Source organism: Octopus sinensis, linkage group LG3 (genome assembly GCF_006345805.1).
Source record: "Octopus sinensis linkage group LG3, ASM634580v1, whole genome shotgun sequence".
Classification (NCBI taxonomy): Eukaryota; Metazoa; Mollusca; class Cephalopoda; order Octopoda; family Octopodidae; genus Octopus; species Octopus sinensis.
The window spans coordinates 103,375,448-103,393,214 of record NC_042999.1 but is presented as its reverse complement, the minus strand read 5'-3'; the positions used below and the strand labels follow the sequence as shown (position 1 = coordinate 103,393,214).

The window sequence follows — 17,767 nt, the reverse complement described above, 5'->3', positions numbered from 1 at the left end:
TGTATGTATGTATGTATGTATGTAAGTCATTATTCTGTTTATTTCAAGCTTTCTTGCCAATAGAGAAAGAGCCGGTTTCTAACCTAGATTCAAGGCTTCATTAGAATTTCAACATCAACAGGGTATCTTTGTATGCCTGTATGTATGTATAAGTGCAGATTTGTATGTTTTGCTTTATGTATGTCTTCTCGTGCATATACTTGCATATCTAGACATGCTCATATATACTTAAATGATATACCTCTGGTAAGTTTTATATTTTTTTACACTTCCGGTAATGAATTGGATCTGTAGCCTTCGACTTAGCATTCTCCTTTTTGGTTTTGGGAAGCCTAATTTCTCAAGATTGGTATTTAGGCAGTGTGTTACATATCCCAGAGTCCCAATAATTACAGATATAAGCGTGAACTTGTAATCTGGATAGAGTAACTGCAGATTTTTCAATAGTTCAGCGTAGGTATTCTCTTTTACACTGATCTTCAGCTAATTACACTGGGCAGCTAATTTCCACTGGATGTATGTATGTGTGTATGTATGTATGTACGTGTGGATGTCATTATTCAGTTTATTTCAACACTTCTTGCCTATAGAGAAAGAACCCGTTTCTAACCTAGATCCAAGGTTCCTTCACTGAAATTTCAACATCAAGAACAGGATATTTTTGCTTACGATTCTTATGGAAAATTTTATAGATTTTTGCAGTTTCGGTGATGGATTGGATCTGTAGCCTTCGAATTAGCTTTCTCCTTTCTGGCTTTGGGAAGCCTAATTTCACAAGATTGGTATTTAGGCAGTGTGTTACATATCCCAGGGCCCCAATATTTACAGATGTACACCTGAACTTGTAACCCGGAGAGAGTAACTATGTATGTATGTATGTATGTATGTATGTATGTATGTATGTATGTATGTATGTATGTATGTATGTAACGATCGAGAAGGTGAATGACAATGACCTTTTTGTGTGCACAGTCTGTGACAAACCATGCCTGTCTTGTGCTGGCCTCAAACTCATCTGCGAACGCATGAAAAACGAACCTCCATCAACTATTCTGCCTATATGTCTGTGTACACCTTTGAATGCAGCGTATGCCAGAAGATTTGCAAATCCAACGGAGGCCTCAAAAGACATTTTAAGATCCACAAAATGCAGAACTTATCTGTAGCTCTTGGTGGTCCAAATCGGAGGTGCAATCTATGTGGGTGTCTTTTCAGAACGTTGTCTGGTTTAAAAAAGCCACATCAGACGCCATGATTGTGCTACGGCGTAGATACAGGAGGTGTTCAGACTTTGCATAAGGAGTAGACAACTAGCATGTATGCATGTATGTATGTAGGAATATATGTAGGAATGTATGTATGTATGTATGTGTGTATGTATGTATGTGTGTATGTATGTGTGTGTGTATGTATGTATGTGTGTGTCTATGTATGTATGACTCAAGAGTCATCTTCGTAGTCATAAAGCGAGACAGATGAGTGACAACCCGGCCACTGGTGGTGGTGTAACACACCATACTAATCATATCAGTCGGGCATGTGGAACAGAGTGTAATTCGGCAGGAGGACTTAAACAACATATAAAGGTACATGAAGCCCAGTTACAACTACAGCCGGCTATTACCGGTAAAGGTATTAGTTACCAATTCTGTACAAGACATTGTAGATCTTTAGCTAGGCTAAAAAGTCACATTCGATCACAGCACCAGCAACAGTTAAGCATCGTGCGATGGCCATACGCGATAACGAGGGGCAGCCATAAAATAAAAATAATGTATGTATGTATGTATGTATGTATGTATGTATGTATGTATGTATGTGAGAAAATAGATAAATATATAAGCATGAGACGTTTTGGGAGAGCCAATTTGGCACTGCTTATTTGACGTCGCTGATTCGACGCTAACTTATTTATCATAAGACATTTTAATGTTTTTCTCGTTCTCTTTTTGCGTCATACATCCTCTTCCCTTTCACACACACACACACACACCTCTCTCTCTCTCTCTCTCTCTCTCTCTCTCTCTCTCTCTCTCTCTCTCTTTCTCTGTGTTTATGTGTGTAAGCATATTTTTAAGTGCATTAGGAGAGAGAAAGTGTTCATGACGATCGTATTCAATTAATAAATTGCAATCTCTCTCTCTGCCACTTCCTTTCTCTCTCTCTGCCACTTCCTTTCTCTCTCTCTGCCACTTCCTTTCTCTCTCTCATGCTTCCTCTCTCACTCCTGTTTCCTCTCTCTATCGCTTCCTCTCTCTCCTTGTCTCTTTCTCCCTCTAACACAATAAAGTTGTATGTGTGTATTTCTGTATATACATACGTATGTGTGTGCATGTGTGTGTATGCGAGTGTGTGTGTGCGTGTGTTTGCATCCAGTACCAAAAGCAAGGTCTCCAATGCAATCCGAGAGTCCACTAAGCTGTGCCAGTTTCTCTGTTTCAAAAAGCTGTGGCAAATCATCTCATCCCGTTTTCCATATTCGGTTGCATTGCACGATACCTGTGTTCACCACAGTATTGTGCAGTGGCGGCAGAAACTGCACAAAAGACCCTCATGTCTAGGTGCATAGATTTTTGTGCCTGTCCCACCACGACCACTTGGTTACCGGTTTTGACATGACATCCCAGTAACCAAGCGGATCAACAAACGAGAACTATAGAATATTCTCGGGCTTTAAAACATAATTGCTGGAGTCGTTTCGTTTGACTAGAGTCTTCATGGTGATGCCACAGAATGGCCTCAGTCTAATGATGAAAATAAATACGCTATAAGATCCCTCTTACTCTCATATATATATATATATATATATATATATATATATATATATGCTTGTATACACACACATACACACATATATTTATATATACACGCACACAGACACACACACACATACGCATGTGTTTAAGTGTCTGTGTATGTGAGTATGTATATGTCACTGTTGCACGCATATGACTTAGTAGCATTCAGCGGAATGATACAAGGATGTGGCAGAGAACATTTTGATAGATAAGCAGATTTCCTAAGTAATGATAGACTTAATATATACATGCCTGAATATTGAAAATGCTGACGTATTCCTCTGTACATTCATTAGCAAGAACTATTTTTAAACATGACATATCTTATACAAATGAACGTAACATTCGCCTGTCTACAGGCATACGTGAATGTATGCATATATACACAGACAAGCATTCATGCATGCCTATATACGTACATGCATACACACACAGATATACATACATACATGCATGCATACATACACACATACATACATACATACGTACATACATACATACATACATACATACATACATACATACATACATACATACATACATACATACATACATATAAAGCAACTCCTTCGAAATAAAGAAATGCTCCACTAAAACAATATGCTAACAATAGAAAAAATTTAGAAAAACAATGTTTAGTTCTGGAAAATGGTACTAAGAACCTTTCCGAAGTTCTTAAAAATAATCCTTGTCATGTCAAGTATAAATAGTACTTGCAATGTGAGGTTTTACTATTATGTTACTAACCGAATCTATTCCAAAATCATCGATCGATCTTTTGTCCAGCTTTCTTGCATTCATAAAACTATTGACGTCACTGCAGACAGTCGTTTGACTGATATAACCAAGGAAATCTGAAGCAATGCCTTCATTTATTATCGGTCTCAAGGAGAAATTGCGTTTTAATTACGTTAAATATGTTAATATATGAAAGAGGGAAAACTTGCAAAAACTCGACATCGCACATTGATATTGGAAAAAAATTATTTGTGATATCGAGGTAGAAATGACAAACACGTCCACTGCCACCACCGTCATAGAGCAAGCGTGAGGATTCACTGATGCAAGTGATTGGTTTGCTTTCGATTCCTTGTTGAATTTCATTATTCATTTATTTATTTAATTAATTAACAGATGAAGTACAATTACACTCATTTAATCGATACATAAAAATCATATATATATATATATATATATATATATATATACATATACATGCGTGTGTGCATATCTATCTATCTGTCTATCTACCTATCCTTTACTTGTTTCAGCGCCATCATGTTACGGTCATATCAGGGAATCTCCTTCAGGAGTTTTTTTAGTCGAATGAATTGACCCCAGTACTTATTTTTCCCTTAAGCCTGATATTTATTCTATCGATACTTTTTGCTGAACTGTTAAGTTACGTGAACGTAAACACACCAGCACTAGTTGTCAAGCGGTGGTGGAGGACAAATGTTCACACACACGCGCGCGCTTCTTACCACACACCCAATAATTTCTACGGTTTTTGCTGGTGATATTACAATAGTTACTTATGTAGGCTGTAAAAGAGCTTCCTTACTACTTTTTAACACTAACTTAACCCTTATTAGGTTTGCATTGGGTTCTCTTGTATATTTCCTGATGTGAACAACACCTGCACCGTTAGTTTTTAATCAGACAGGCCTGTGAGACGTTGTTTTCGTATTAATGATCTTCTCATACCCCTCCAACATTAAAATAAATGCGCCCTTTTAAGGCCTAGCCAGGCTCATGGACTCGGTTTCCCGGTTTCTATGGCGTATGTGTTCCCCAGCTGGACAGGACGCCAGTCCATCGAGCGTTACTCAATTTTGCCAGCTGAGTGGACTGGAGCAACGTGAAATGAAGTGTTTTGCTCAGGAATCCAAACCACAATCTTACGATCATGATGCTGACACCCTAACCACTAAGCCACGCGCCCCAGCTCCTCCAACATTATTCTAAAGCAATTCATGCTTATCTCAGGTGATATATTTCTTAGTGCCACCTGACATAGTAATTTCCCTAAATACAAGTATATATTTCTTTAATACCCACAAGGGGTTAAAAATAGAGGGGACAAACAAGGACAGACAAAGGGATTAAGTCGTTTACATCGACCCAGTACTAAACTGGTACTTTATTTATCGACCCCAAGAGGATGAAAGGCAAAGTCGACCTCGGCGGAATTTGAACTCAGAACGTAGCGGCAGACGAAATACCGCTAAGCATTTCGCCCGGCGCGCTAACGTTTCTGTCAGCCCGCCGCCTGCTAAATACAAGTATATGAATGGATAATTATCGGCATGCATGTATCACTTTTTAAAAATTTCTTCTTCAACTACCACCGCATACTTTCTTTGCTTTCTCACACCGCATATTGCTTCGTGCATATGTCCTTCGCACATATCTCCAATACACTGACAAACGGCGTGTATTTTTTTTGTATTCGTGGTGATGGATGAGTTGTTCTTGCTTTCTTGCTCTCGTTGTTGTTATTGTTACTACTGTTGTTGCTCTCACTGATGTTACTCTCTCTTGATGCACTGTTTTCGTTGTTGTTACCGTTGGTGTAATTTTTGTTGTTGTCTCGGTCCATTTGTTGAAGATGACGACAAAAGCTAATTTTCATGTCGTTTCCTTAGTTACATTTATTGTAGTTGGGGTGGTATGTTACTGTTGCTAATTTTACCTGTATTTTTTTTACTGTCGTAGTTGTTATCGTTAGTGACGTTCATACGTTATAAGTCAGTGCAACATTTCTTTCGATTTTATAGTATAACATTCATTACTCGCAGGTGGATCATTGATTTGCTACCGTATTTCTTTAATGACGGAATTAGAGATAGATTTTGTTCTACACCCACTACACTCCTCTAATTCCACTAAAAACATTTTGGAAATTTCAGCAAAATATTACGAGACATTACTTTTTGAATGGACATAAAAGCCTGCTCTGCGCTCATAAAGTGAGAAGGACTATCTCAGCAGTTGCCCGGTCACCTTCAGAATATTAATGCCATAATTTTAAACTACTTAAAATGGAAAAGAAACAAGGGTTTTATGTGGACTTCTGTTTTTTTTTTAACAACAAAAACAATGATAATAATCCATTAGGCTATATAAAACAAGGCCTGAAATTTTAGGGAGAGGGGGTTAATAGATAACATCAACTCCGGATTCTTTATTTTACCAATCCCGAAGAGATGGAAAGTAAAACTAACCCCGTTGGTATTTGAACTTAGAAAGTATAGCCAGAAGAAATGCCGCTAAATATTTTGTGCAGCACGTGCACGACAATCCCAGCCCCACTTTACAATGTAATAATAATAATAATAATAATAATAATAATAAGAAGAAGAAGAAGAAGAAGAAGAAGAAGAAGAAGAAGAAGAAGAAGAAGAAGAAGAAGAAGAAGAGAAGAAGAAGAAGAAGAAGAAGAAGAGAAGAAGAAGAAGAAGAAATGTACATGTTTTGACTTGGTATAAAATATGAGCAATTATTCTGCTCAATACCACAGATAATAATAATAATAACAACAGCTACAAAAATCTACATTGCTTGGAATTGCAAGAATTTTTCACAGGCTTCTTGAAGTATGACCAGTAAACAAATGTCACCTTAGTCTGCTGGCTGTGGACAGCTCACACATTATATCATACCCAGCAAAATAAAATGTAACGATTCTTTGGGATTTCCCAGTATGTACAGATCGGACCATAAAAGCAAATAAATCAGATATTGTTGTAAAAGACCAAAACAATAAAGTTTGTTTGTTGATTGACATGAGCATACCCTGTGATTATAATATCTGGGCAAAAGAATCTGACAAGCTCAGAAAATATAAAGATTTGTTAATTGAAATCGAAAAGTTGTGGCATCTCAAGACGGTTAAACTACTACTGATTGTAGGAGCACTTGGAATGATCAAAAAAGGAACTGAAAATTACTTAAGAATGATCACCGGCTTACCATCCATGCAGGAAGTGCAAAAGATTGTTTTAACTGGTACGTTACACGTATTGAGAAGAGCATTGTCGCCGTGAATTTTCTTTCCTTTTCTCCCCTTTATTTTCTTTGTTTACTTATTCATTTTTTATTTTTATGTTTTCATTTTTCCTTTTTCTCTATATCTTTCTTCTCATTTTTCTCTATCATATGACTTCGTAAATGAACAGACTGGTATGGTTATTTTAATGGCCTACCAATGTATACAGTGAGTTTGGTGTCCGCTCTAGGTGTCAGGAGGACACTCGGCAAGAAATGGAAACAGAATTGAAAGAAGATTATAATGATGATAATAATAATAATAATAATAATAATAATAATAATAATAATAATAATAATTTATCCTGATGCAGAACCAAACAGTGGTTCTCATGTTTTTATCTGAACTCATTGGGAGTTTTAACATGTACATTTTTGTGTTGGTGTTACACCAAGTTGGGCAAGAGCAAATGCTCTACTCAATACTACAGATATGCTTGTCAGATACTTGACCTTAACCATTTGAGCATGTCTTTTTGTAGCTGAAGATATGTGCAACTCTGATCACAAGAAAGGACCATTGCAGGAGCTTGAATAATTTACCATTGGAAACAGTGGTGTTTCGTTCATCATCCTCATACAACCTTTATTGAGGAAACTTTTTGGGCGGGATGGACTGCTAGACCAGAAAAAAATCTAACTTGGCCTCACTTTCAAGGCAATGCACCGATTAATTTGAGATGGGGTCACCGTGTCGCACACTTGCGTTTGTGATGCATGTGCTTGGTGTACCCTTATCAGAGGTTAATCATGTTGGGTATGCTGGACTTCGTATATTTGTACCCCAGTTTCATTTTTAAGGCATGCGCTGCTCTCTCATTCAATAATAATAATAATGATAATAATAATGATGATGATGATGATGATGATGGTAATAATAATAATGTTTCAAATTTTGGCACAAGCCCAACAATTAGCTGATACTTATTTTATCAACCCCAAGAGTGAAAGGCAAAGTTGATTTCCGAAAAATTTAAACTCGGAATGTAATGCCGCTAAACAATTTGTCAGGCGCGCTAACGATTGAACCAGCTAGCCACTCCACAATCATAATGATGATGATGATGATACTGATAACGTTTGCCTAATATGATGCTTTCCTGCGATGTGGGAAACTTTGTGTTGAATTATTGTAGTAGCATGTACTGATTTCTTCAAACAGTTGTAGAAAATAGTAGTAATGGTAGAAACAGCAGAGAAACTATTGAACAGATTTTAAATAGACAAGATGATATTGAAGGATTGTAAGAGGAAATATACGATTACAATAAAGCGTATGACTCACTTCCTCACTCATTGGTAAGAGAATACATGAATTTCTTCAGGAAGGAAAACAATGTCGCTAACTTTATTGAATGAAACATAAATACTAGAAGTATGAACATACGTCATCAGAAGACATACTGGAAGAGATTGTAATAAAGAGCGGAATCTACGTTTACCACGACTGTTGTTTGCTGTGTCTAAGCTACCTCTAATAAGTATTAGGTGTGACTTAGGAAGATCCAAATGTGGTCAAAGTCAACTTTATATTTTATACATTCGAGTCCATAAAATGTACCAATCCGAGGCGGTGGAATGGTAAAATTTTAAAAACCTAGTAGTATTTTATCCGGCTCTGACTTCAAATCCCGCCATGGTCTGTATGATTGTAGACGTAACCCGACCCCGAGTTTAACACCTTCACCTGGCAGCGTGGGATCCTTTAGCGGAGTCAACTGCTGCAAGCACTGGGGCCAAATTTCTGACTGAAGGATACACTCTTCCTACTTCATCAGTTTCAGAGGTCCTGTAAAGGGTCTTTCTGACTGACTAAAAGACAAAAAATCGTATGTCATGAACTCTTTTAAGACATGAGGAAATAACATAGATAAAATAGTTGCACTAGTAAACACTGTTCGTATGTTCAGTAAAAAATTGGGGTATTGTTTTCGCAATTAAGAACAGTTTCATGTTGATTTTACGGGGAAAAAAGTTTGTTTTCTGATAAAATAATGTTACCAGAGGGATAGATGAAGAGAGACATTGAAATATTTTGGCATATGTCAAACATATTAGACCAAGGGAAAACTAAATGAAAAGTTTATTAGGCTGAAGTTGGTTTTATAAAGTAAATAAATAAAATTTAGAAGAAACAAGATTCACTCAGTATACACAATAACGATGGGTTGAGATTATTAAATGTAGAGAAGAAAGCATTTAGAAAATATGTATCAAAATATGAATGGTAATACCTATGAATGATGCATTGAATTTAAGGGATGTCAATAGAATTTTCTTCCTAGAGGTAGAGGTGAACAAGCTGCATAAACGGTATTAACCGTCTTGATATAAAATACAATGCATGATTTTGGCTGATGCAGGCAAACTAACATTGCGTTTTGCAAAGTGAAAGTTGCATTGAAAAGAATTACGATTTTAAGAAGGAAACAGTATAAGCCACATAGATGAAAAATTAATGCATAGCCAAGATAAATCGGGCATTGAAGTTGAGTGTGAAGTCCGAATATGAGCAGTGCAAGAGCTAACCCTAAAGACTAATTATGTGAAATGTAATATCAACAAAGCAATAGAGCCAGCATTCTGTATACTCTAGATTAAAAGGTGAATCTGTCAATCACGTGATGAGTGTAGTACGTTAGTATGTATGTATGTATCCTTATGTCGGTGATTTGTTTGATGTTTCTTGGAGGAATTTATCAAGGTACATTTCACTATCATGAGCTGTTATTCTTTCTTTCTATCCTTCAGAATAATGCTGAATAAGACTACAGCAGCTGAAGAAAATTAATTGACTTTCTTCACTACTGTGTTATAGTAGGGAGATCTTTTGTCAGATATGTCATTGTTTGAAGATAAATTGGAGATTCACCTATCTATTCTCCAGTATATACTTTATGAAGTTAGGCCATTAGAACAATTATTAATATAAATGGCTTCTGCATTCTGTAAATTATATGGGCTTGCTTGACTGTATTTAAATTATGTCTAGAATATCGCTATTTTTAGGCCGGTATTTACTGCAATCTTAAGGCCAAGTTACTATCTAAATAGATTACTATCTAAATATAGTAATTAGCATTAATATATTATCCTTCATTCAGTCATGTCTGTTGAACAGGTCGCCCGGGAAACTCCAGATTAACAGCCGACTGGTTCAGAAGTAAATTATTATTACCATGTTATTGACAATTTATTCTCATGTTAATTACTACCTACACAAAGAGCTTACACACACGCACACACACACACAGAATATACATATATGCATATATACAAACACACACATATATGATACGTATATAAACACTGCAGTGGATACATTGTCATCTAAATTAGGCAAAAAATTAATATAACACCGACAGCTCATTTTATTTAATAAAATTACTTAAAATTATCTTGAAATATCAAAGAGTAAATTTATTTACTAAAATTGCTATTGGCTTCAGCCACAGCCTCTAGACAACATCAGAATCTCCTGTAACGCTCCTGGAAGGTCTGCTTTTAAAGTTGATGAATGTTGCCGTAATCCTTGCTTTTAGCTCATCTTTGGTATTACAAAGGAGTTTTGCTGGTCTTTCGCTCAACTGCGCCCACACATAATAATCAAGGTAGATGCAGTCTGAGGAGTTAGGTGGCCAAATATTAGGGGTGATGTGGTCGCAGAAATTGCCTGACAGTCATGACTGGGTTCTCCTGCAATCCACATTACCTCATACCCTACAGGGGTCTCGTCCCTGTCACTTTTGCGCTCCTGCGACTCAAGTAAGTGGACAGCAGCATTATCTCTTCATTCTTCAACGTTTGTGTAGACACCGCCTTAGCTACGCTAGCCGACTCGAAATGTGCCTCAATTGTGGGGCTTCTTGATCCTCGGCTAACGTAGCGTACTCTATTCCAGAAGGTGCCTTACATTTTTCTACTGCTTCATTTTTTTGCCTCCATTATACGTTTTTCTTTGATGTTGTAGACTTGGTACATAACTGTTTTCGCATTAATGGCTTGTACTGTCTCGGGGGCGGCAACAACTTGATATCCGCTCCACTTTTTTAAAATTAGGTTTCTAAACTTGAAAAGCTGGTCCATAGTTACTTCAACTTCTGTAACGTTACTGCCCGTCGCGGCTGAAAAACTCTGTTTCTCCTTGGTATCCTGCTGGTTCACGATTGTATTTCCTTTTCCCATCTCAGGGAAAGTCCTTTTTTAACGAAAAGTCAAATTCCATATTAACACTCTTTAAAAAAACTTGTCACGAATGACAAGAACATTTTTCAGAAAAAATAACCCGCAAAGGATAAAAAATAAACTGTTCACAAAAATATTTCAATAAAAATTAACAGAAATTACTGTTTGTCAAAAGACAACAGTTCAAATTCAGTTAAGGTATTTAACAGATAACACAAATGTACAAGAAACAGACAGAAACGGACTCACATAACGCAGGGTAGCAAACTGAAGATAACGACGTGTCACAGAAGAAAAGGCTTGGCTTGCTAGCTTAATTTTTATTATGATTATTGAATCGTTACATAGATGGGACATTGTAGGACGAAACAATTAGAAAAAATGTTAATCTTAGTTCGAATGAACCTTAAAAATGTTAATATAAATTTATATAATTTAATTGACTGTAGACTATCCTATTTCTAAATTTTAAAATAAAATAAAATAAGCTCAGAATACATACCCAGCAGCCTGTAAGGCCCAGAAACTATATTTACTTCCTTCATCGATGATTAAGCTGGGTTACTGACACCCGCCTTTCTCATCACATCCTTCTAACGTTTCTCATACACGCTCTGCGGCAGGGTTTTCCTCTCCAACCCCATCTTGCTCTTCAGATGACATCTGAAGTAGGTTATAAAACCGGGGTCAGAGACGAAGGACCCTGTCTCGAAACCTTCCATTCTAGTTCGCCATACTCACTCTTTCAATACTGCAACCGTACAGTGAAAAACTGCCTCAGCTTCCTTTGAGGGTCCAGTTGGCGGTACCATCTTTACAGCCGACAACTGTACTCGTCCCAGATGCGACAATACGTGTTTTACATAATTTATCAAGCTTAACAAGCTCCCGACATTGTACAAAAGCGTGCTGAACGGTTTCATCATCCAGCCCGCATCTTGGACATATCGGTGGCACTGACATTCCGTGCCTAGATAACTTATCGCAAACAGGTAAAGCGATCCTGTAGCACTGCCAGGTCAGGGAGTTTTGGAAATTATCCAAATACTCTGGCCTGAAAGTCTTTTTAAACAGTTTGGTTATTTGGTTCTCGTCGAACCCCTGAGCCCCTCCTAGGACATCATCATTTTTAGCCGCTACCAACCCTCGATAGAACACCGAGGTGGTATTCCCGCTGCCAGTCTTGTGGATCAACGTGAATGCTTGTCAGCACTCCTTCTGCCACACAGTCAGATTACGTCTTTTTATGAACCTGGGTGTAAATCTGTCCATAGAGGCCGGTCGCGGGAAGAATTCCTCTGCCAGCGGACTCCGCACCTTATCTCCTTCCAGGTGGCACCAGAGATATCTCAGCCTCAACGCATGTCTGCGTATCATTAGCCAAGACATTCCTAGCCCACCCTTTAAAGGTTCCTGGCAGCAAACGGAGAGCCTTACAAGTGGCTTTCCTCCCTTCCACAAAAAACAGAAAAGGAGCCGTTCCAACTTGTTTAACCACGAATCGAAGCAAGAGACAACGGTCAGGCGATAAGTGATTACAGATGCAATAAACACCTGTACCATCCGGCAACGTTAACACCCTCTCGTTTCCCCGCACGTAGCTTAGCTTCTAACTCTGCAACCTTCGTGCTTGGAGTTGAGGTGACGGTACAAGACCGTTCTCGCCGGCAGCACTCTAGATGCAGAGCCAGATTCCATCACCTCGTCTAAGTTCTTAACTAAATCACCCACTATTCTAGTCCAATCTAAACTTAGCTGATTGCTAAATCTAATGGACTCCAAACGGATGGCACTTTTCAGGGCATGGAACCATGTATTATTAATGGTGGTGTCACATAATGCCCTCTGCATTAACACCTTAATCCGGATACGAAAGTCTTCACAAGTCAAAATAGACTTGTTTAGCTTCCAGTACCTGGGTCCCTATCTATGGCATGTATCTAAATGCACCTCACACGTCACGAATTTGTGATCCGTGTAAGGCACAACGTGAAACTGTGGACAACTAAAAGTATCCTTAGCTCTTTAACTAACGAATACCCTATCTAAGTACGATCTGAGTGAGCCGTCGCTGTTACTCCACGTCCACTGTGGTACGCTCGGTTGATCCAGTCTCCCTTGAGGCTAGGATTCCCTTTCCTATCAGTTGAGCCAACACTATCCACCTGCGCATCGAGGATAGTGTTAAAGTTCCCAACTAGAACTACCGTTTTTGACGTCACTAGAAAGTGCTCCAGGTCTCGAAAAAAAACCCCAGACTTCCCACGCTCGTTAGGAGTGTAGACAATTACCAGCCTGAAGGACTGCTTACTCACGTGGAAATTGGCTTGACTTGCTATTGTCCACGGCTATTCGCCTTTGGAAATATATATATTTCAAGTGAAATACATTCACTGATTTCGAAAATAGAAATTTACATTTCTAAATCTCTCAGAGATTTATACAGTAGCAGAACAATAAAGTGATGCCATGTTGTCAACTTAATATGAAAGCCGAAGAATTGAATACGCGCCGCAGGAAGAGATAGAAGAAATCTTGGAAGAACAAATAGGAGACAGCATAACGTTCTTTACAAGAGGAAGGAGATATGCATCGATAGAAGTAACCTTTTTATCAGAAGAGGAGGCGAAAAAACCCGCCAACAAGCTGATACAGGGAGAAAAATGGACTCCGATGTCTAACTGCTTGGACAAAAGAATTGTTAGAATTAGGGTGGGAAGAATCCCACCGTCGATAGACCCAGAGTGAATAATAGTCTCAATTTTTAATTCGGAGTTGAGGAAGGAAAGCGAGGATTGGCATGGTAAGCCGAACACAAGTGAAGTGGTGGGTTACGGATTAGAGATAATTTGTGCAATGAGCCCGAAATATTACAACGAAGTACCTGAACTTTAGAGCTACCAAATGAAGCAAGACTGGAGATAATGTTGGAGGGGACCCGCCCCCTAAAGTGTTACGAATGTGGTGAAAGAGGGCACTTGAGACAGAAATGCCCTAGAGCAACAGTGGAAATGGTAGAGGAGAGTATTCAGGGGGATATAATGGTAAAAAAAGCAGAAACAGAAAACAGAATATGACGGAAACTTTGCGGAGGTGAAAGCCAGAAAAAAGAGAGAGAAGGAAGTCACCGACGATAGTGGAATTGAAAAAGTACAAAGCAATGGAAGAGGAAACCCAACCCACTACAAGAAACATAGAATATTTACCAGTAGGATCACCAGTATAGGACTTACATGTACAGAGTCAGTCAGACCAGAAGACTCTCAAACACGTAGAATTGCAAAAGCACACAAGTAATAACGAACAGGAACAAGAAAACCCAGAGTTAAGGAAAACTAAAGACATAGACACACAGACGAAACACGTAGAATTACAGTCAAACAAACACACAGACACACAAATTACACGAACACACAGACACGCAGATACAATCACACGAAAGGCAAGAACTGCAGAAATATAGAGACAAAAAGCGACAACATGCAAAACACAAACAAAAGAAAATTTATAATGAAATATAGAACACCCCAAACTTGAAAAATTTCAAAATTGAAAGACATTGTGAGAGATTGAACCCACTGAGGCCGGAGATGGATTTTGAACTTCGCGCCTCGGTGGAGAAATATGTGAACGAAAAGAAGTGTTAAGTCGTGATTTAATTTAGAAACTGAAAACTGTGTAAAAAAATGGGTTAAACTTTTTGGTTTAAAAAAAAAAGGAAAAAAGAAAATAAGTAAATCGTGTATGAACATTTGTTTAAAATGTTTTTAAATTGTAAGGTCACAACGAAAAGGAAAGTCGCGGTTTCGCCTCCGAACGGGGCTGGAAATTGTCCTGTTAAATATAAAGGTTTAAAAGAAAAAGGAATGCAAGGTTTCATCTCAGAGCGTCTTATTTTCATTGTAATTTAATTCATTTCACATTCATCCGTTCATGTGGATTTTGTTCCCGCATGTCTATGTATGTCGCCTCTGCGTTTAGGCCTTGAGCCAGTAATAAAGAATTAAGCTAGCAAGCCTCGCAGTTAGTCACTTTGATGTCAACTCGTTTGATTCCCTGTTGTAATTTGCTGTTAGTCGCTTGATGTAAGTCGCTTGTTGCTTCATTGCTGAATGTCTGTCGTACCTAATTGTTGAATTATCGAATTGTTGATTTATTTTTAGTTACCTGTTATTTTTTGTTTTCTTCCTCACTTATGGGTGAAGTTGTTGCTAACGAAGTTATAGAGTCGACCAGTTCCAGCAGTAACTGGAAAAAGTCTGACTGCGGATATTTTACAAGTAAGAGAGATACAACTTGATAAGACGAATTTAAAGAAATTCAACGAACTGACAGTGAAGGAAGGAGACAGTCTGAGGCTGACCCCGCCCAGGGAAGTAATTGGGAAGACAGAGAAAAGGACGGTGATCTATAGAACGTTATTTATAACTACCAAAAGGATTGAAATGGCGACAGCGGAGGCAGTGGAGGATTATTTAAAAGAAATTAAAAGCCTCACAACGTTTTATACTAGAGGCAAGAAATATGGCACAGTGGAGGTTCGCTTCGCGAGCGAACAAGAAGCAATAAAGCACTCCACTGTGCCGTTGAGGTCAGGGTTAGGATTGGCAGAGTGCCCCCCCCCCCCGGAGATTGAAGTGGCGTGGCTAGCAGCAGCCATCCTCTACAACACAGAAGAGGAGACGAAAATTCTCAAAATAACAACAAAGGTAAACTTTTCGGGATACGGCCTTGAGGTTGCGGTCCAAATCAGTTTACCAGACCTTCACACAATTGCAGAGGAGGTAGTGTTACCAGACGAGACGAAGCGAAGTGTGATAGTGGAGGGAAGACCTCCCATATGCTTTCAGTGTGGAGTGCGGGGACACAGGAAAGCTAAGTGTCCCCAGAAACACGAAGAGGAGGTGACGAAGAAGGAACGGCGAGGAGAGGAAGAGGTTCAAGGCGTAGAGCAAAATATGGAAGAAAGGTACACAGTGGTGAAGAGAAAGAAGAGAGAAGGAAACAAACTCCCCACCAAAGAGTCCCCATGATGAAAAGAAAGGGATGTGTAGAGGAGAGACAAGGTTTATCAAAGAAGGGAAAAGCGAACGAGCAGAAAAGAAATGAGATACCGACAAAATCAATTGAGAAAGACGCAGAGAGAAAACAAAGATCGATAATAGTAAGGAGGTGAAAGTAAAAGGGCAGAGAAAAAGGACGATAGAGGAGAAATGTCAGTAGCATCGAGTGAGAGACATGCAGAGACGGAAGGATTGGAGATACCAGCAATAACAGAAGAGTTTGGTGATGGTAAACAGAAAGAAGAGCACCAGGGGAAACACGTACGAACATTGATACAGTATAGAACAATAAATGTGGATTTCGAAAAAAGATCACTAAAATAAAACATGTTATTAGGGTGAAATTGGACCCTAAGGAGTGCAACGGAGGATTCAAGGCGGTCTTGCTTGAGAAGGAGAGGGGTGAGAGGTTGAAGCAGCTGTGCGGAAAGAAGATAGAGGTATATCCGCTGCAGTTTCGATTCGATGAGTTGCCACCAGTGGTGGCATTTGAGGATATAATGCAGTTGTTATCATAAAAGAAAGTAAGTAAAAAAAAAATTAATTATATTACTAGTGACTTTAAAAAAAGAAAGAAAAAACGATACAAAACAGAATATTGAACTGAAAGTTAAATGATATACATAAACTGTAAAATGAAACTGCCAGTTTTACTGTATTGTTTTATCTGTCTTTGTATCATCCCATCTTTATAAGAGCCTTTGTGCTTAATAAAAGAAATCAGCTAGCAAGCCATACTACTCGAGGCTGATGATAAGCAACGACACTGAAACTAGCCTCTGATGCTGGCTTTCTGGGTGGAGAGGCTTATCTTTCCTTTGAAAAAATAAGGACAAAGAAAATGTGTCATGGCCAGCTATAAACTACCAATAGCAGTAGCATTCTTCCCTTTCATGGGACTGTCACATTAAGTTGACAACATGCCATCACTTTATATATATATATATACACCTACATACGTACACGCATGCACACACACACACACACACACACACACACACATACATACATATACACGGCAGGTTTCTTTCTGGTTCTGTGAACCAAATCCACTCAAAAAACTTTGGTCAGGCCGAAAGTTTAGAAGAAGGTACTTAGTTAAGCTGTCACGCAGCGAGACAGAACGCGGGTTCACGTGGTTAGGAAGCAAGCTTCTTACCACACGGGCACACAAAGATAGAATTAGAAAAAAAGCGATAGAAGGAAAGATAGATAGATGCATTGATAGATAGATAGTAAGTGAGTGTGAGAGATACAGAGCTGTAAGAATGATAATATAAAATTTTAGATAAATGTGTTTACTTACCAAATTGCGAAGTTATATCAATGTTGTTAGAAGAAATTTTATATTTCAAATGTTATTAACGGCATTAAGAATGATAATAATATCCACTTATTTCCGGTATCTGAAACGAGAAAAATATGACGATTAAACATCTAGATGTTAAATATTTTCTTTTTCAGACTATCTATTGCCGTAGCTAGATTTTAAATATTGCAAACACTTTATAATCAATATACAATCCACGCGATCTTCTATTGCTGTTATTATTATTACTATTATTGTTATTATTATTATTATTATTATTATTATTATTATTATTATTATTATGGATGTTGTAGTTGTTGTTGTTACTGCTATTATTATTATGATCATTATCATCATCTTCA

At 38.1% G+C, this 17,767-nt stretch overlaps 1 protein-coding gene across 3 annotated transcripts in view; it reads right to left on the bottom strand.

The window, feature by feature from the left end:
* The window catches only part of LOC115209514 (acetylcholine receptor subunit alpha-type acr-16-like), a 619,054-nt gene that overhangs the window by 365,700 nt on the left and 235,587 nt on the right, over positions 1–17,767 (bottom strand). For all 3 annotated transcript variants that reach the window (XM_036501210.1, XM_036501209.1, XM_029777942.2), the window contains exon 3: positions 17,403–17,502. The gene's annotated coding sequence lies outside the window, so the exon portion shown is untranslated. The remainder of the gene's footprint in view (positions 1–17,402; positions 17,503–17,767) is intronic.